This window comes from Gymnogyps californianus, chromosome 2 (assembly GCF_018139145.2).
Source record: "Gymnogyps californianus isolate 813 chromosome 2, ASM1813914v2, whole genome shotgun sequence".
In the NCBI taxonomy this organism is placed as follows: domain Eukaryota; kingdom Metazoa; phylum Chordata; class Aves; order Accipitriformes; family Cathartidae; genus Gymnogyps; species Gymnogyps californianus.
The window spans coordinates 122873893-122895191 of NC_059472.1; positions in this window are offsets into that span (position 1 = coordinate 122873893).

Consider the following 21299-nt stretch of genomic DNA (forward strand, 5'->3'; position numbering starts at 1 on the left):
AGTCACTTTTGTTCATACTCCTGAATCTCTGTAGATTTTCTTATGTAGACTTACTTACATCACTGCCCTGTCATCAAAACATAATTTACACAACATCTGCACCCATCCGCGTTGTTTTGTCCTGAGACTGCACTGGTATACGACAAGCATAAAAATAAAGCTCCAGTTAAAGTTCCAGTTGCTTGGTTGGCGGGTTACATCAACACAGATTCTTTGAGGTATCATTGAAATAGGTGTCAATAGATCCTAGGAAGGATAGTGAAGTATAACATTGTGTGCCATTCATGCATCAGTTCAGTGTACTCGCAATGATGGCAGAAAGTGTAAGGGCATGCTTTGTTCATTTAAATTTTTTTAGAAGAAGCAGGAGATTTTGTTTTGGATTTTTATATTTCAAGGTCATTTACAGCATGTCTTGTCATATACTTGATGTCTCGCATTTCATCATCTTGATCATGACTCTCCCATAGCTAGCAGCCCCCCTCATCACAGAGTCATACTGTGAAGGGAACTGTCGAACTTGATTGCACCCAAGAGACAGGATGCAATTCATGATATTATGAACATCACTGTTGATGTCAACAGAAAGAGTCACTGCTAAGATAAAGCTGGCAGATGGAAGCCAGACAAATCAGAAATTGGAAAATACTACAGTTGGCTGCCAGTGTGAATTACTTTCAGGTGGTCAGGTTCATCCCTAATTAAGATGGCACCCTCAGCATGCAATCCTAATGAGCCCTCAGCAAAGGCATAATGAGTCCTAATTCTCAGCTTGCATAGTTGCATTTCTCAATGTGGGTTGGTTACTATGCAACAAGTGAGGCATATCAAGTATCTTGCACTTGCTAAGTGAAGTGGGAGTCAGATGAGATTAAAAATTTTATTAGTTCATTTGTGTGTGCCTGTTTTAAAAAAAGTATTGGAGAAAAAAAGAAGTAAAGTTCGCAATTTATCCTTTCAGTAAGCTGGGGAAGTTTTGTTGTTTTTGTGGAGAAGTTTACCTTAATAGCATTTGAGTCTGCATACAGTATACATGATACACAAAGCTTCCTTTAAGTCTTTAGATTATTCAAAAGCAGATCTTAAAGCCTAGAGAAAAAAAAAGGACTTCCAGCATGGTTGCCTTGTAGTTAAGTGAGCTTTATAACAAAGCTTTAATAAGGAAAGTTGGCAAGGTAGTGTAAAAGTTAGGTCTTTTGTAGGGATGCATGGCCAAGAGATTATAGAGCTAGCAGGAAGACCACCTGGCCATTCCTGGCTGAACCATAGAATTGCTCCATCAACTTTAGGAAAAGCTGTTTTCTCTACTGCAAAGAGAACCAACTAAGTAAAAATACATATGCAGTCTCAGTTACTGTTTTCCGTTTATAACACCAAAATAGATTCCTTGTCTCATGGGCATTTTATGACAGCTGTTGTTTACAACATCCTTGAGCAAACTAGCCTTCAAAGGTGTTAGTTAACATGATATGGTTAATCACAGATAATTCTAAGGCACAAATATTTGTCCAGAATCTATTTGACCTATTACTTTCAAAACAAAGAGCCATTTTGACTTCAAAACCTATTGGAGACCTGTAGATGCTACTGTATATGAATAAAGAATGACATTAATATTTTTAAACTCTGTGGGTAAGAAGAACAATAGAAAGCTTACCTTCTCTGACAGTATCATAGTAAGTTACACAATGATGGACATACCTAGTTTACCTTATCACATAATAGAAGTGGCTAAGTAGCACCAAGCAACAAGACTTTTAAAGGTGGTGTCCTCCAAAATGTCTGTTCATAAGGCAATAATGAGTTTTAACAAAAGTCTAGATTACTATCTACTCAAATCAACTCATTTGGGAGTATCTGGATTACAGGTATAGTAAAAGATTTGCATAGCCTTTATGCTATACATAAACTTGCTTACATTGCTTGCTATGGTCATAAACTTGCTTACATTGCATTTTGTTAAGAAGGTTTGCCTGCTTCTGGTTATCACTGATTAATATTTCCTTATAGGTACCAATACTTTGAGCATTTGGGAAAAGACAACTCAGTTTAGTGAAAAATATGAAGTGCCAGATGTTCAGCTAATGTGAATCAATGTTGAAGAAAATGAGTCTGGCAAGGAAAGTTTTGTTACTATGTCCAGGCTGGTGTGTGTAAAGGTACAGAGCTCAGCATAATGGGGCATCAAATTCCATGGCAACATAGGCTGAAAATAAATTGGCTGATTTACAAGAAAAGGTTCCTCCTTTTTTCCCCCCCCGAGTGCCTCAAGAAGCTGCCAATGCAAGATACCAATACCACACAGAGTTCCTGGCATTCGCACTATTCTGACCTAACACAGATACGCTGAACACTGATTTAAGAAACTCTCATATGTTCTTTTGCCATAGACCAATCTGACACAACTATTTCATCCTCTTCTCCCCCTATGCAACTGCATTTTCATCTTCCTTTACATTCTTTTTCCTTAGTGTTAGGCATTGCCAGATACTAGCACACACTCTTCTAGGAATTTATACCACTGTTAGAGCTAGTTGGGAATTTTCTGTGATTTTTTTAAATTTATTAGGAAATATTACAAAAACTAAACAGGTCATGGGAAAGTCAATTTTGTAATGGAAGATCAAGTTTGACGTGTGTTACGCAGTTGCAAAATTATCATCTTGTTTTGACATTTTCAAAAGGAAACAGTTTATTTCCTTGGTCAAAATGACTCTTAGTTTTGAAATTAAGCTAATGGATGCCTCAACTAAAGGTTTAGTAAAAACAGTGCTGGGGGAGGTTGGCTTGACAAGAGTGGGAGTAAATGTTGCAGCACAGAAGAAAACCTTCCTGTGATTACCAGAAAGTACTGTGACAGTGCTATGCAGACATTGTTCAGTTTACAATAAAAGCATTAGACAGGAAAAACATTGCCAAAATTATTAGAAAAGTTTTGTACGGACACTGAGCCAAGAGCTCAGATTCCAGCTAGAACTGGAAGGCTTCTCAGAGGCATCTTACCATATCCCAAAGGCTAGATCAAGTGTGCTTACCTAGGCCTGAGAAGTGTTTCCTACCCTGCTCCTAAGAGCTGTCAATGGATGGCAGTTCTCCAGGGTCCCTAGTGATTCCCTTCCAGTCTTCAAATGTCTCCAGCTCTACAGACATAGCTACCAGCAGAACTCTTTAGCTTTGCCAGACCTTGACCTTAAAAATTAGCCTCAGAAATGCTGAGAAAGCCTGAGAATTCATGTCAGATGTCTTCTGAATCTATACTCAAACCTTGCACAGTCTAGAAGGTCCTAGAGCCACTCAATAGCTGCCAGAAGAGGTCATGCATTGTTTTAGCACAATTTATAAAATTAACTAGGCCAAACGGATTTTATTTGTTGTTGCTAGTAACAGACTTCCTTCTGGTGAATGACACTAATGGAAAATGTCAGTGTGATAAGATGGCACAAGACCATACTTTTCTGTGACAACCAACTTTTGATAGAGGGCTTACTGCCTTAACCAAGTTGTAAAGACTACTTGTTAGGACTACTTTTTTTTTCCCCTTGGTGAAAACCCTACTTTGCCTGTTCCTGGCAAAGATAGTTCCAGGCACAGACAAAATAAATAACTATCTAAGCAATAGGCAGGTAGCGTGCTACACAGTGAGGCTAGAAAAGGGTTGAAAGGATTGCTTAGGTACAGAAGCAGCACCATGAAAAAGCCTTGTCCTCTGCCTTGCCTAGATAGGATCACAAAAAGCAGAAATAAGGCTGTTGCTTTTGCCAAAGGATTTTAGGATAAGTGGGATAGGAGTTACTGCAGGGAGACGATATCCCACCCCAACAGCAGCAGCTGTCACTTGTGAGTCCTCTTACTCCATTTCCCTAACAACAGCTGGAACAGTAAACCTATTTTTTCCTATCTATATCTCAAGTTCATCTTATCCTCTGTCCCTGGCTATGACTGAAAGGACTTTGCCCTTCATCTTTAGGGCAACAAAATTCAATTTTGCCTATAATGCTGAGAGGCTCTGAGAAAGATCTGCTTTGGGAGTAAAGGAGAAACATTGTCATGGTAAATCATATTAGCCAATCTCATTTTTCTATCAGTTTCAAATAAACTTAAAAGACAAGCTGTAATAACACCACTCTTCACAAGCAACTAAGTTACTGAATCCCATCCCATAAAATTAAAATTATGTAAATAATTAGAAGTATTTATCTAAGCAAGCTGTATAGTTTTGAATGCTGAAGATGTTGCTGAACTTTATCATGTGGGTTTCAAAGATTAATATGTTTCTCCATGGACAGGGTTCTAGTCCAAGGTAGACCTGCATTTCACTGAATGACTAAGGATGGTGCAGCAAAACCTCCAGCATTCTTGGAATTCTGAAGTTTATAATAGAGAAATTTTATTAGCATCCCCAAAACTGCTTTCTCCCAGCTGCACGTTATAAAACCAATTTGTGACTCACATAATTGTAATCTCAATTATTCATAACAATTAACTGTTTTGTTAAAAGGTTATTTACTCTTAGAATAATAGGATTTATTACCAGCCAATAATATATTTATTTATAAGTAGAGAGGGGCAAAGCCATAGGGGATTTCAGTTTTAGAAACTACATGGTCATTCTTATCTTGGTTTTGCCATCTCAGATACCAAGCTATTCAGGAACAGATAAAAACACAAAAAGTTCTGCTGGTTCCAGTTTTTGCTTGTTGATCTATAAGTATTCTTCCCCTTTTAAAAACGTCTTTTTCTACCTTCAGAACTACAATTACAACAAAAACTAAAATTCTAGCCCTTGCATCATAATAATGCAAGTTTCAGGATTCAAGGCATCAGTGTTGCAGAAATGTATATACAAAGAATGGCATAAGGTTTTGTAGTGCATATGGCAAATGCTCTCATCAATATTTCATTAGTTCCAGACTAGGAGAAATCAAGCAGGAGATGACTCCAATACATGATAGAAATATTAATTGCACACAGGATCTAGTGTCCCACTACAACTCCTCAGTTTGTATCAGACTAATGGGAGCAGCTCTTCACCTCATAAGGCTCAGGAGAGTTAAAGCAGCTGTTAAACTTCCCTGCTAAGGATCATAACCATCCTTCTCATACTTCCATGGAAGTGGTTGTTTAAGAGAGAACAAATGCAAGCTCAGATGGCACACAGACACTAAGAGCTCTTACCAATCAGCATCACTTAAACAGCACCAAACATTGTCTAAAGCAGAATCAACAACCCAGCCAGTCCTGAGCAGCAGAACATGGAGAGCAACAGCCCTCTGTGCCTCCAAATCTCTGGCCCTGTGATAAGCAAAATTTCACTGTGGGGAGGAGCAAAACAACTATCCAACTGTGTTCTTAAAGCAAAGCAGACTGGAAGCGTGGTACTGGCCAGGCTGGAAGAGTGTATAATGCCCAGAATATAGCAACTACATACTGCTCTGCATTTCACTGCAGGAAAACATCCAGGGATATTTACTTGCACATAACTCTAAACAGTTTGAAACTTAATTTATGCATCTATATAAAAGAATCATCTGGAAACTGCGCCACCACTCCAACACGTTCACCTTGCAGCAGCCCTGACAGCAGTGAAGTTTCAACTGTAGCTTCTCCTCCAGATGCGCAAACTTTCAAAGCCTCAAAAGTTATTGTTGTAGTAGGAGAGATCAAAGGCCTTGTAGCAGGTGTTTCAGCAGCTGTTCCTGTCCAATTCCTGCCCAAACAACTCACAGCTGGCTATGAAAGGGCTTGCAGAAGTAGCTCTGAGAGCTACTCAGAGTTAAGGCAAGTCTTAGTTTCTCTGACTCAGGCACTTGGTTGGTTATGGAGGAAGTAGATTATTATTACATGACATTTTCTATGTAATAGCACGAGGAAGAACTTTTCTGCTCAGCACCTAGTTAGCTAAGGACTTCGATTCAGCACAGCTGTTCAGTCTTTCTGAAACGCATCTTTCTGTCTGGCCAAAATGCATAGGAACACTTATCTCACAGGGAATGGAGCTAGGTGCAAAAGTAGGGAAGAGAGGGAAAGGGCCAAATCCTTTACATGGTGCAGGACATTATAGCTCAGCTGCAATCAAGAGAGATCCACTGACCTCCTGATGTTACTGTAATGGGGTGCTATAGCAATAAGTAAACATATGTTGAGTACCAAATTTTGCCCGCTGCTTTCTAGTGTCTCTTAGCAAATTGGAAACGGTCCAGAAAACAGCCACACAGAATGGAAAATAAACCATACAATGAAAGAATGAAATTCAGCTTTTCAGAACAAAGGGATTTATTTGTCCGTGGTTTATACTGCATGGGCAAAAAATATCTCATGATGAAGATGCACAAAATCCAAAGCGTGAAAATTGAAACCAGACAGTTTGTGTTGGAAATATTTCAGTACTAAAATGTGTGCAGTAACTAACCAATCCTTATTTAACAATGAGGTGAATTCTCCATTGTCTGACATCTTTAAACCACCTCTCAAATTTATTTAAGTTATGTGCTCCAGCTCCACCAGAAGGTTTGGGATGGTGGAAAGCATTGGGCTAAACTGCCTCAGGACGTGCAAATGGATGCACTGCTCACTTCCCATCTTGGAAAACTGTTTATATTGTCATAAGATGTCATGGTTTAACCCCAGCCAGCAACTAAGTACCATGCAACCGCTCCCCCCTCCCAGTGGGGTGGGGAGGAGGAAAGGAAAGAAAAAAAAAGTAAAACTCGTGGGTTGAGATAAGAACAGTTTAATAACTAAAGTAAAAATAAAAATACACTACTAACTAATAATAATTGTAATGAAAAAGAATACAACAAAAAAAAAGAAATAAGAAAAGACAAGCGATGCACAATGCAATTTCTCACCACCTGCTGACTGACGCCAGAGCCGCGATCCACGCCTGTTTATATACTGGGCATGACGTTCCATGGTATGGAATACCCCTTTGGCTAGTTCAGGTCAGCTGCCCTGGCTCTGCTCCCTCCCAGCTTCTTGCACACCTGCTTGCTGGCAGAGCATGGGAAACTGAAAAATCCTTGGCTTAAGATAAGCGCTACTTAGCAACAACTAAAACATCAGAGTGTTATCAACATTATTCTTACACTAAATCCAAAACACAGCACTGTACCAGCTGCTAAGAAGAGAGTTAACTCTGCCCCAGCCGAAACCAGGACATAAGAAAACCACATAACTGGAGGATATGCGCAGTGCACACCTGCTGTCACAACCATTGGGAGACTTAAAGAGTGCCCCTACTTGCTGTGGCTGGCATAACAGCATTGTGTTGAAGTAATGGAGTATTACCCCAATGCACAACAGACTCAATGGTCAGTACATACCGATGTGATTAACATCCAACTTTGTGCTAGAGCTGTAAAAAATCCTAGAACTTCTATTATGGAAACAATTTTATTAAGCAAATATTTGCTTATATTTTCATTTGGAAAAAACCAACACAAAAACCAGAAGATTTTTCCTAACAGGACAGAATTTTCTTGGAAAAATGAGGTGCTGATCTAACATTGCTTTCCTATTTAAAGTTTCATTCTGGAATGAATTTTGAAATATTTATATTAAAAACTGAAATACTGATTTGAAATGAAATATTAAATTATTTCTTTCCCAGCAATGTCAACACCATTGAAAGTGCTAGGTAGATATTTTCCAAAATGAAGTGTCATTGAAAGCTTTGACAGAAGGTTCTGATTTGACGAAGTTGCTTTTTCCAAACAGAAGACAAAGAAGTGTTAGAAAAATTATTAACTCTGCTTTGAGACCTCTGGAGTTGAGTGGTGGTGTATAGTCTTTGACTGCAACTGGGGAACTGAGAGAACTGAGGAAATTAAATACAGTCCACACTCTTTAAAGGCAACATTTAAAAAAGTGCATTTTTTTCCCTTTAACTTTTATTTAAGCAAATTTAGCACACCTGCAAAGAGTCAAGCAGTCTGTCCTAGAAGCTGACCTCCTTTTGCTAGAGAATAGTTTGAAAGCAAGGAAAAGCAGAGTTTGCTTCCTTCCTTCCCTCCTTCCTCCCCCCCCCCCCCCCCCCCCCCCCCCCCCCCCCCCCCCCCCCCCCCCGATTTTGAGCAAATCAACCCTCACCTGGGTAGACCATCCACAGTTATGGAAAGACAGCTCAGTGCCCATCCCCTTTCAACTTCTTGGTCTACTTCCTGAGACAGTCAGTTTTTCATTTCCTTCAAACGTAGAATGTTAAGCGGGTACTAACTCAGGCATTTTAAAGCAAACAAGACAAGTCGGCAAAAAAAAAAATAATGGAACCAACAGCAAAGAGAGGTCTGCTGACCCAAACGAGGAGCCACTAAAATCCTGCAGATGAACACTAGGGTCAGGGATACGGATTCTATCCCAAATAGCACAATTTCCTAACCATGCTACCTTAGCATTCCACTTAACCTCTGTGACTGAAATAATTTAACCACTTTTATAATACTGAGACCTACAGATTAAAGTAACTTTACATGCTATGCATTATTAATGTAAAATATCAGATACTAGCCTGAGGTTTGCATGATAATGCAGGAGTTTTACTCTTGGATTGCAAGGCACCTACACTGCAACTAACCAACCAACCCCCAGGCAAACAATTTCAGGGAATTTACTCTTCGTCAAAGTGTTTAAGAATGTTGCTCTCTTAATGGGTTAAAAAAGATACTATGACACATGAAAGGATAACTATGATATCTACTTCACACAATGCAGAAAAATTACCTTTGGATTTAAGCCACGTGTGCAAGCAATTTATAAGGGTATATATTTATATATAAGTTCCTGGCACATTTGTGTATTTGGAAGAGCTCAGAGAGTTTTATACTTTTATCCATGTACAGCACAGACTGAAGGGTTATTTTGTGCTTTGTAAACAAGATAAATAATGACCCTTGAATTTCTTTGTGAACCATAAACATATAATTCAAATATTTCAAAAGCTAAAATACACTGCATTAAATAGGGCCTGGAATATGTTCTTTCACAGACACGTGCCAATTTTCCAGAGAAATAAAGGGGACTGTAGCCTCTGCTTCCACTTTCCTAGTTACCATTGCTGGGTGTGGCATGAAGTCCATGGCAAATAACAGTGTATAAAAAAGATAAAAAAGAAAAAAAAAAAAAGAGAACGAGAACCAGCCCATTCTTGCTCTATTTTCTTGTTCCAGCTTCACCATTACAACCAGCCCTTCTCATAAAGTAGCACAGACTTCCTCCTTTTTGGATACAGAGATATATGACTGAAATAGGTCCATACTACCAACCATACCCTCATACTGAAGGTAAGACCAGACAGAGGCAATTGGTTGAATGTAAAAGCTGAACTCTCCATTTCCTTCCCCCAGTAGCTAGTGAAACTGAGTTTACATCTTTTATCCTTCTGTTTTGCTCCAGCTGTTCGGCCATCTTATCCCCAACAAACTATTCAATTCACCCTGTGCTTTAAATTAATGCCGCTGAATTGGTTTCACAGCTGAACAGTAATGTCAGGAGTAAACATGGCTACATTATGAGGGCTGAGGCTGTTCAGCCTGTGGCTCTTCTGATCTTGGCCAACAAGTCGTTACACACCAATACCATTTTCCATTGGGCTGGAAAGATGATAAATCCACATAGTTTTGTACCAGTTACACGAGCCCAAGCATCTTCAGCATCCTGGATCTTTAAATGCATGGCTTCACAGGGTCAGGAGACTCATTAGTAATTTATAAAGCCCTCTGAGATCCTTAGAGGAATGATCAATAGCTATGACAGTGTCATTACGAATGTATCGCAGTTTGGCAGCATGGTGCCTAGTAGAAGTAAGGGAGAAGAGAGTCATCTAACAGGCAACTGTATTATGACCTGAGGCATAGCATGAGTTACCCAACTGCCAAATTTTAAGTGCTGACTACCTGCACCTCATGCTGAAGTCATCTCTTGGGACTTGGCTCCATTTGTAAGGAGTATGGGACTTGCAGGGTTAAGCAGGGCTAGGTCAAATGAGGCTGAAACAGTGACATTAGAGCAGTGTGCAGGGAAATGTAGAGCATGGTGGATCTGCATGGACAGCTGTAACAGCCCTTTTTCTTCTATGAACCCTGCTTAGTGCCTGCTTTGTTACAACTCCCAAGGAGTATGTATCTACACAGCTACTGCAGTTGGCACTAGATGCCACAAAGTGAAAGAGTTTTTTTTGTAACCAAGATGTGTTGTCTCAGTCTATACAAAAGAAACATGATGATGCATAAAACAGATACTTGATATTAGCCACACCAAATCCAAAGATGAAATATTGCCAGATTTAAACCTCAGCCTTACAACTGGATCTGCCTGGTCAGAAAGACCCCTTGCAGTATCCAACTGTAGTATCAGAGGTTTCCTCTGAAACCAACCCTTCCTCACTCACCCTCCCCCCCCCCCCCCCCCCCAAAACATCTGCTGTCAGTATTAGAAAACATAGCTTCATACTAGTCTGTCTTATTCATGTGAGTTTACCTATGTGAAAGCAGATGATCTGTGGCCAGCCATTTCACTCTCAAGCTCAATCCCCCTGGGGTTTTATCCTAAGGGAATTGTTCCCAGACTAATCCAGCCTTGCTTCCCACCTCCCTCCCAGTAATCTAATGGAGTTCTAGCTGACTTCACTACTCAAATAAAAGAGTAGGGGGAAGGATGAAGGCAGGGCAGTGGCTTCAGCTTCCATAAAACTGTTGCCCATGTTCTGTAAGTAAACTATCTTGATTCCTCCAGACAAGATCATCAAGCAGGAGACTGATGGGTAAAAGATGTGATGAGCTCTATGATGACTTGCCTGTCTTCTGCAGAGATCTTGGTGCAGGAGAAGGCTTCACTGAACCCCTTGCCACCACCCATGCTGAAACAGGAGCATCTGGTGGGTACAGTCTTACAGTCAACTCTTAACAGCATTCATGTCCATTCACACTGTCATACTGAATCTCATCTTCTTGATATCCTTGTTCTTTACTTAATAGACAGGCCTTTTATTTGAGCCCACTCTTGCCTGTGTGATAAAATCTTGAGTTCAGTTCTGAGAGTCAGGATCAAGCAGTTTCCCCAAGGTGATCACGATACCTCTGAGAGCCTAGAAAAACTTGTCATTTTACCAGGTCTACCAATACTGTTCTTGCCCTAAACTGAGGCATCATGCCACTCCCTACAAGAAAATCCTCCCTAGGCATTGATTTTTTTTGCCTTATACTCAATACTTTAAAGTCATCCAAAGTCAGCATCTGCTGCTGCTATAGTAACTGCAGCAGTAAGGATGGGGGCAGCATTACAAACTTCCACTTTACTGCATCTGGATTTTAAAATACCATGCACAATTATTAACTGCCTCCCCTGGCCATTTCCTTCATTTATTTTGCTCAGGCAAGCAGGCCTTGCAAACCTGAGGTCGAGTAGCCTCAGCAGCACCAAATGGTCAATGATTTATTAAGAAAAGCTGTAGGTGCAGTAATGCTCACCAGGTGGCTAATAAACAGGCTTTGTGAAATAAAACTAAGGGAAAAAAAAAAAAAAATCACTGGTCTTTTCTTGGGATAGTTTCAAAAACTTTAAATATGCACCAGAGCAGGCACGCACATTTTTTTTTTTTTTTAAACAGTTTGACATGTGCTTTGAATGTTAAACAGACATAAATTTGGCATTTTCTAAGTCAGTATAATTCCACAGTGAAGGAGGGGGAAAATATTAATGTAGAAGTAGTCTCCCTTCTGTGTGGAACAGCGTTTAAATCTCACAGTGAAATGGTCTTATATAATGAATTGCAAGTATAATCCAAAGGCCAAAGAGGGCTTTGATCATGCTTCAATGTGCTTCCCAAGCTGCGGTAACATGAGGTAACTGTGATGCTGAATAATGTTGCAGCCAATACACTGGGAGAAGTTGGGAAAAAAAGGTATGCTGCCTTTTTTTTTTCTTTGCTAAACACAGCAGAAGCTGCCACAAGAACGCGTTCCAAAAACTGTAAAACTGTGGAATAGGAGTAAAGATAAGAAAATGTGCTCTGGAGTGAACAAAATACATATTTCAACAATAAGAAAATGGTTTTTTCAGACGGGTCATCTATCTTGGGCATATAAAAAGCTTAGACAAGGGAGCCTTGATAGCTTGGCATGATAATGGTGGATCCCAGATGTTTAAATTTTGATGCTCAAAAAAATTTTATATGGAAAATTTTTCCAGAACAAAACATGAAATCTTGCACTAACCTTTTGTTCATGTTTCTCAGCAGCCATAAACTTGAGGGGAAAAAAAATCTTTAACTAAAAAGTACATTGATTAAGGGAATAGTAAAATAAATAAAAAGGTAATAAAGAAAAGAGAAGAACATACTGACAGTAAGACAGTAACAGACATTGAAAACTGATACAAATTTTGATTCCAGAAATATCTCTGATTACATATTTTCAATAAAGGAATAAGATAATTTGTTTTTACAAACATCACTTTTTCCTTTCTTTCATACTTCTTATTTTAGCAGTACCTTGCATTGTCACTAATATTAGCTGCTAAACAGGTTGGCATGGATCAGCTCTCGATGGGTCATTTGAGAAGAGACAGCACTCTCTTTAGATGGCATCTAGTTTTACAGCCCTCTCTTTGTCCATAGGCCAGATCCTTTGGCATAGTGTGAACCTCAAGAGATCATTTGTATAAATAATAGGAAGAGAGACTATTTCAGTGTATTCAGCTACAGCCCATTTCCATTACCAACTGTCCATCCATTTTTTATGTTGCTTGCTAATCAGCACTGAGAGAAGACATAAAGACTGTCCTGTGATCATCTATGTATTACACGTTACATGAGCCGCACAAGGCATTTCCCACAGATTGGGACCCAGCAGTACTACAGCATTTCAAAGTAACATGTGCAGAAAGCACGTTTGATTACAATCGGAGAAAGGTCTCTTACTGAATCTATAAATAGGCTACTGAATTTGTCCATCTGTGAAACAGGCAAGCTCTATTTTAGAAAATTTAAACATTTGGGATCCACCATAGGCTTGCTAGGCCACACGTACATCATCACACTCCAATATACTTTTATTACCTCTTTAGCACAAAAGGTCCTGTTTTCCTTCTCCTGCCTCTGGGATTACTTCACTGAACTTCCTCAGGTTGTATAGTTCCTTAACAAGGAGCAAAACCTGAGCTCAAAGATAAATAAAATCTTTGGCGTATAGTCTAAGGCTCTAGTCCAAGAACATGTGGTTAGGACTACCCATATTCAGGAAAATACTTAAGCATGTACCGAAGTCAGACTGATCTCAACTAGATTTAAATACATTTAAAATGCCCTCCTGAATGGAAGTAAGAGGAACTCCAAGTAAGCATATACCTCAACCTGCTGGGAGACGTACACACTTCAGAGAGGACTCTCAGATGTGCTGGGATCAACTCACTTGATGATCCTTCTGGGAAAAACTCTTAATGTAAGTAGTGTTAAAACATCATCTTATATTTTGCCATCAGCTTCTCTTCTGTCTTAAGTAATAACACTGATGCCATATTAGTCACTGTAAATATATTACTTATGAAACGTGACAGATGAACACATTTGTAGTAGGAGCAGGTCTTCAGCAAGGATTTGTGGAGATAATAGTGAATCTATGGGTACACCTAGGGTATAAACTCCAATATAAAGAGTTTAATAATGTGAAATATGTATAAATAAAAGCACTGTCCACATCAGAATGACTTTCTTTCCTGGCCTCCACCATCAGTTGTCAGAGGAATGACATCTCTCACTGACATGCCAAGCAATGACCCCCTCCTCCCTCCCAATTTCAAATAAGGAATATTATCAAGTAACTTGTTTACCTTTTCAAATTTATGATGCATGGTAAAACAGTGCTGCCTTCTGCCCCTAGTAGTCAAATTTCACAGAAATGGGTTATCACAGCTGACAAAATTTCTTTTGAGAAATGGCCTCTTTTCTACTGAAACACCCAAATTACCAGTCCCAGTGGAGACCATAGCATCACCCTGGAGATGCAAGACCATCAGGATAAATAACCAGACAGAAGGACACTCATCTTAATTCTCAGGCAGCGCTCTGTCATCTTCTGAAACTTCCTAGTCCTGAGAGATTTAAAGTACTAACTAGATAAACTATAAAAGATGGCAAGGAATGATCTACAGTGACTTGTGCATCTTTCTCTAACCATAAATAACTTTATATTTCATTTCTGGCAGCATGACAAAGCAAGGAGGTAATGAGCCATTATGGAAAACCCATCTGTTGCTCATAAGGGGAAAGGCTTTGTGCTGGTAGATTTATAGAGGAAAATTTTCAGTGCAAGTCCCGTTATTGTTAATGAGAATTGCACATCTAATTGCCCATGCTGAAAGTGTACCCCATTATGTTCCTTCGCTGTCTAGATGGCTATTGTGTGCTTCAGCAACAAGAGAAAAATATTATCAAAAGAAAACCCAGTGTTCAAGTGACAGTGACATTCAGATGATGGGGGAAGGGAACATGAAGCAGAACAGGGGAGGCTGGGAGAAGAATGTACTGGTCAAAATTTCTGATAATACAACAAAACTACTAAAAGATTATTTTTTACATGCAAGTAGAGAAGCTATTTAATACCACAAAACAAGCCAGGGAAGTGTAGTGCACTTGCTCTACTCCAAAATCCATGTTTTTATTCTTCTTGCCAAGTTTTGCATATTATCCCTCAGATTCCCAGTTAGAATTCTAATCTTGTATTGTTTTACTAGATCGCTCTTGAAAACTGCTCTAGAGAGGGTGCCCTAGGCAAAAACATCCTGTCTACACCTACTCAACAGGGTTTTCAGGCTTCTCCAGAGCACTGGAGACTGTCTTTGGGTCTTGAACACCCTGGCAATGCCTTTAGCTTTCCTTTTGCCCATGATTTATTTAGCTCATGCACACACACTGGACCCCTCCTACCAGTTCTGTACCAATTTGCCCAGCCCCAGCATCCCACAGCAACTGGAATGGGGCAAGAGGCCAGGGGAGAAGGAACCTTGGCCAGTGGTTCCACCTAGACCTTCGGACTATAAGCCTTCTCCACTCTTCTTCCATGCCTGTCTCTGCCTGAACTTGCCAGTGCCACAGGGCAAAACAGCAAGTGCTCAACCCCAGAGGTTTGGCCATGCAGGCACCTGAATGAGCAACTCCTTTCCCCAGCTCCAAGACTCTCAGCCTTGGAGACACTGACATATTCTGTGGTTTCCTGCAATCCTTTCTCTGGTATGGGATCTGAGGCCTGAAGGAACTATTCCTCGAGGCAGCCAAGAAGCCTGATCTGGTATTATAAGAGTTCACCAAGAAACATGAAACAGGTGGAAAGAGAAGCATAAGGAAGCAACGATAACAGGTTCCTTCTTGGTTTCATATTTGTGGGAAGGACTGGTAAGCACCATGGGAAGAGGAAACACAAGGGAGTGATAGCTGTACCCCAGTGAAGTGAATTAAAAAAACCAACAAAAAACAATGCCAAAACAGACAATATTTATTTCACCAAGTACCACACAACTAGTCCTAGCAAGAGTGAAATAATGTTACCATTACTCAGAACAAAATAACTTTGCCCTTCTTGTTTAAAGAGCAGCGTGCAAGGAACAGGCCCTGTAGCCAGACTGAAACAACAGCAATACGTTACGTTAGTGCCATCCAGATGCGAACACTTTATGCAAGACAAGGCAGCTTTAAGAGAAGCTTCTCTGGCTACAGCCCCCCAAAGATGCCTCTCTTCCTCCAAACTAAGTCTCTGTGTCAAAAGCACTGGGCCTTAAACAAGACTGATCTAACTTTATCTTTCCAAAATACAGCTACAAAGGACAATCTACTACTTAAAGGAAAACAGAGCGTTGTAACTGTTCCCAAAGTTTTTTCCATTAATACAGTAAAGCTGATGATGCCCCAGGTATGTTCTGGGTATGCTTCTGACGGCTTGATGACCACCAGAAAATTTATCCTATTGCAACTACACAATGTGGATGCAATTGAAGTTATCACTAAACTTAGCAAAGCAGATGTCTAAGTAACAAAAGCAACATGACAAATCAGACAATGCACATATTTTGAGGAACTGTTGTTCAACAGCCTTTCCTACTGGGAGGCCTCAAATACTGTACAAGCATGCCTTTGCTTTGCATCAGCTCAGTGAGGTAGAGATGACATTCCATATGCTATCCCTGAAACACAGTCACATCTGGAATACACAAAATAGTCTGAAGAAATCCAACTGAATCTGCTGAATCTAACTGAAATTGCAGAAGAACTGTAAGTAATCAGAATATAGTCAAGAGTCTGGGCAGATGACTGTTTGACATGAAGTATCCTGTGGGTCTTTGGTTGCCATTAGTAGCTATATTATCTATATTAATTTCCTCGCCAGGAACAGGTTAAGAAATAGTGGGCTCTCTAAAAGAATTACTTATTGATTCTGTGCTACTTTAGGTGGCTGATTGCAACATCATCTTTAAACATCCTCTGTTCAAGTACTAATTCAGACTACTCCTTTGGGAGTGGGTGAGAATAGTTTAGTATGGCATGCTACAACCAGTGATACTTAGAAGGACTAGTTGCTCTTAGCTGGATGAGGAGCTTACAGAATCACCAGAGGAGAAGGACTCTACATTGTTGTAAGGATTCTCCAGTTAAAGGATCATACTCCTTGTCAGCTTGTGAAGACTAACATGAAACTTCGGAAGACCATATGTGCGAGCTGCAGCTCTGTGAGACAGTTTTGAAAGACATGCCATAAAGAATGAAGAGAGAGTTATTTTAGTTTTATATCTTAGCCTGTATGTATGTATACATGCAAGCATGCACAAGCCCTGAATTTATAAAAGTTGGATTTTGTCTCAGAGATCTTTCACTGGGATATGGTTTAAAAATGAAGATAAGGGCTCAGGGAAGGTCAGGACAGCATGAAGAGAAACAGAAGAAAAGTTAGACAATCAAAACCAACACAGTACAACTTAACAGAAACCACCTCACAACACTAAAAGTAGGAAAGGAGGACACCATGTCTCCAAAGCACACGTATAATGTGACTTTAAAGAACAAAATTCCTCTGAAAGAAAAGGAGAGGAATGAAAGGCCCAGGCTGAGCTGTGATGTGGTACTTCTCCATGTCAGCAAATTTCAAATGGCACCAGAAAGAGATCTGGCACACACTTTACACAGCATCCTGCAGAGCTCCCATGGACAGAGAGGGAGTACACCTTTTCCTAAAGGCATAAAACATGCCTTTACTTTGCTGCTGTGGAGAAAAACAGGATGGGAAAAATGTACGATTAGGTAACAATCTAGCTGCAGGGTAAGACCATGACTGGAAAGGGCAATCCTTACACTTCAGCTGGCCAGGGTACAAAGGTCTGAAATTTCCCTTTCCTTCCTGAGTCTGTATATCTGTCCAATGTCTCCATGCTGCCTGGGCCTACAGAAGGCAGCAGGAAGAAGCACTCTGCCTGGAAAATTCTGCATTTACAGATAATACATTCATAGCACATCCATTTCCCTACTTATTTAGGCTTATGCCACATCTAAATTTATGTGCCAGAACACCTATATGGCTCAGCAAATTCTTTTGAATAAATACAGTTATAGGAACACAAAAGGACAGATCACTCCCCGTTTAAGAACTGCTTTATGATTCTTTCTAGTATAAGCCATAATGCCCATAGCAGTATTTGCTGTTGCAGTTCTACCAGCGTAACTGTACCAGCAAACCCCTTCAAATTAGACAAGACCTTATTGCACCAGCAGAAGGCCTAAAATTGTTTTTCTCTGAAGACCTCCTCTCTTCCTTTGCACATCTCTCTGACTAGGTTCAATTGCTGTCTCCCTGGGGACCTGCAGTGTGTACAGGTTTGGGGTTTTGTTTTTTTTTTTGATCTCTACAGGCCTTGAAAGCAGCATGATCAAATGGATGACTGAGGAGACTTGACAGGTACGCAGCTGTGTGCTGCAGCTCCACTGCCCCCTGACTTCCGAGCTCATCTGTCTCTCTTGTCTCACAGCACACAGACAGGAGGGAACAGGAGATTAAAGCCACATTACATGTTACTGAATTACATAGGAAAGAAAGCAGATATCAGCAGAGGGTAGAGATAATGCTCCCAAGTAATAAAGTAGACAACAAATTCTGTGAGTCTCTTTTCTCTGATTAAAGGAAGCCTCCATTTCATTCTCCTCTGGATCTGCTCAGGTATTTTTGTTCAGGTTCCCTATTTTAATAGTTCCTTATTAAAAAAACATAAGAGCTAATAACCCTTCCAGAAATGACATGGTTATCTGTTTACAAATATTATAAACAACCATCTGAAAAAGATTTTTTTTTTTTCCTGAAGAGCTACTTAAGCTAGATCTGTGCTGAAGAACACTGTAAGCTAAAGAGATTTCTCCTGGATTTAAACTGACTTACTCAATACCAGACACAATTTAACCACATCAGCATAAAGCTCAGCACAAGCTGGCTTACCCTACAGCGGAGCATCCATGCAGGCCTGTAACTGCCAAATGTTCAAAACTAGTTTTCCTGGAACAATTTTGAGAAGACACTGTAGCTCTTTGGCTGCCTGAGGGAAGGGAATAAAGAATTGCACATACCTCACCAGGAAATTTATATGAAGTTAATATTCAAGACAGTTTAAAGGCTACGTCTGGGGCTCCAGAGTTCTTCTGTACGTTGTATTTCAGCTTCCATTTCTGAAGGCTGTCCCTGCAGGGTTTAACATTGCCTTGGACTTCAGACAGCTAGACTGTGTAATTGAATGTACAAAGGAGAAGATGGACAGGAATCTGTACCTTGAGAGTGATTCTAAAAGATATAGACTTCCCGAGGAAACAGAGGAATTAACAAGACTAATTCTTTTATTGATATGGTTGAGTGCAGCATATATGTTCTGGGTTACAGGCAGCTGGAGGACTGTACGCACAGCATTACCACACACACCTAGCTAGCTGTAATGTTCATGGACTCCACAGACTGGATCAGTGCAACAAATAGGTGGGCATCCTTGAGGGTCACTTTAGAATAGGCAGACCGGTGGTTCCAAAAGCCTTCTGTATATCTTCTGTCGTGCTATCAGAAGCAGATTATTAGTTTCTTCCACACCTTTGATACCTAGTGGAAATACACCCACATCTGGCAGACCAGCTCATAAAAACACACTTCTTATATTTACAGCAACACCTTCAGCAGGTTGCACTTGTCTCGTTTCAAAAACGAAACAAAAAACCACAAAACCTCTATGTCTCCTTTTGAAAATGCATAGTGAAAAGGTCCCCCATTTTAATTTCATTTTGTAGATGGCATGGCTGTGATCATAAGCTGACAATCAGACTACTGAAAGTGTAACACGCACAGTGGCAAGAACAGTGTGCTCAAACCAACATCCCTGGTGAAAATCTGGAAAAATAATTGATTTATAAAGTACTTTATCTTGCTTTACCTAATGAAAATGAGGGGGAAAAGGATATCTTTACATAACCAAATTTGAATTCGTCTTTTGATTTAAAATCCATCTACTGCAAAATATTAGAAAATACCTCATAACGCTGTTGATTATGATTTGATAGCATAAAGCTCAAATTCATCAGGCAAGAAACAGATCCACAGAAAAAGCACAAAATAATTTGGACCTGACTGCACAAGTCTGGTTATTGCACTGCACACTTCAGTAATGGTGGATACATCCACCAGTATGCACTCCTTTTCTATTCATTGATGTGACTAAGCATTCTGCAGGCCACAACCAGCCAGCATACATTATACTGGTTAATATGTCATACAGTTGTATTTACCAGCTTGAAAGAAACTTTCTTTATTAGACCTTTCTGCTCTTGATATCCTAAGATTTTAATTAAGCAGTGTCACAACAGGGTGTGCATTAACAGACCATTGGCACATGCCTTTGGAGCATTGTGAAGCACTGGACCAGAGACCAATTACCTTCTACCACCCAAGCAGTACAACAGCAGCCCATTAATGCACACCCTGGTGTGGCCTGTTTCAATTAAAGTATATTTGTAAAACAACGAAAGGACAGGCAGTATTGAACCACTGAGAAAATCAAATGTTTTTAGGCTAGGATCCCGCTGATTATTCAAACTTTTACAAACGTACACACTGAAATTCAGTAAACAAATTGCTCAGCTTACTTTGTTACACTGCATAGTAAGAAATGGGGCTATTAAGTGTACAGAATGTTATTTCCATCTGAACGTAGAGAATGCAAGGAGGAAGCTGTTGTGTCAGCACTTCTGCTGTCTCCATTCCCCCAAAGGAGGCTCAGTTTCAAGAATTTGGCAGAGAAAACATTGAGGAGAAATAGGCTCTGCTCACCCCACAACAGGGTTTATCCATGAGAGGAACGGATAGAGTTCATCCAATTACATAGCACAGTTAAATTCACTAGGAACTTAATATCCTTCCTGGTTTGTTTTTTTTTGCTTTTACTACAAAACTAATTTTCTACATCCATAAAAATTACATGCATGACTTCAGTAAAAGGCATATACACACTTGGCAAAATATATTTTAACTAAATATAACTAAAAATCCCATGCACATCATGCAGGTCTTGTTTCCTCATTGGCTTTCATTTCCCTCTTCTCTCCCCACTCCTTTTCCATCTATTCTTTTATGTCAGAGATTGTTTAAGGTAAGCATGATCCCTTCTGAGATGCTCATACAGCCCCAGAGAGAATGCCTCCCACTTTTAATGTGGTGCTTTCAGCTACTCTAACGCAAGTCACAGATAGCTAAATATAAAAGCATAAACCTGTGGCCAACTAGCAGAGTACAATTGCATGTTACAGGAGGAGAGCACAAAGCTGTGTTTTTTGACCACTTCACTCTCATTCAAGTGAGCAACAACATCAACGAAGACCATAACAATATGAGTTGCAGAAAGCACAAAATAAGGTGGTAAAAGTTCCTTGGTATGAGTCTCATTCAATGCCCATAGAAATCAACTTATCCTAATAGGTTAGGATCAAGTACTTTATAACTACAGTGAAACCATTGCCAAAATACAGGGCTGAATGAATCCGGCAGGAGCATTAACCATATGCTGAGCCCTGTCCTACCTTACTACCTACCTGCCAGGGTAGGCTGAGAGATGATTGACTGAATGATAGTCTATAAATATTTGGCAACTAGAAGCATCAGAAAAAGAACTACTTAAGTAGCAAAAGAGGGTTATAGCTAGGAAACAACTAGGAATGAAGCTGAACAAAAGTGATGTTCTGGCTGAGTATGAGACAACGTTTTTAAAGAGAACAACTGTGGAGAAGTTCCCTGTAGGAAACTATG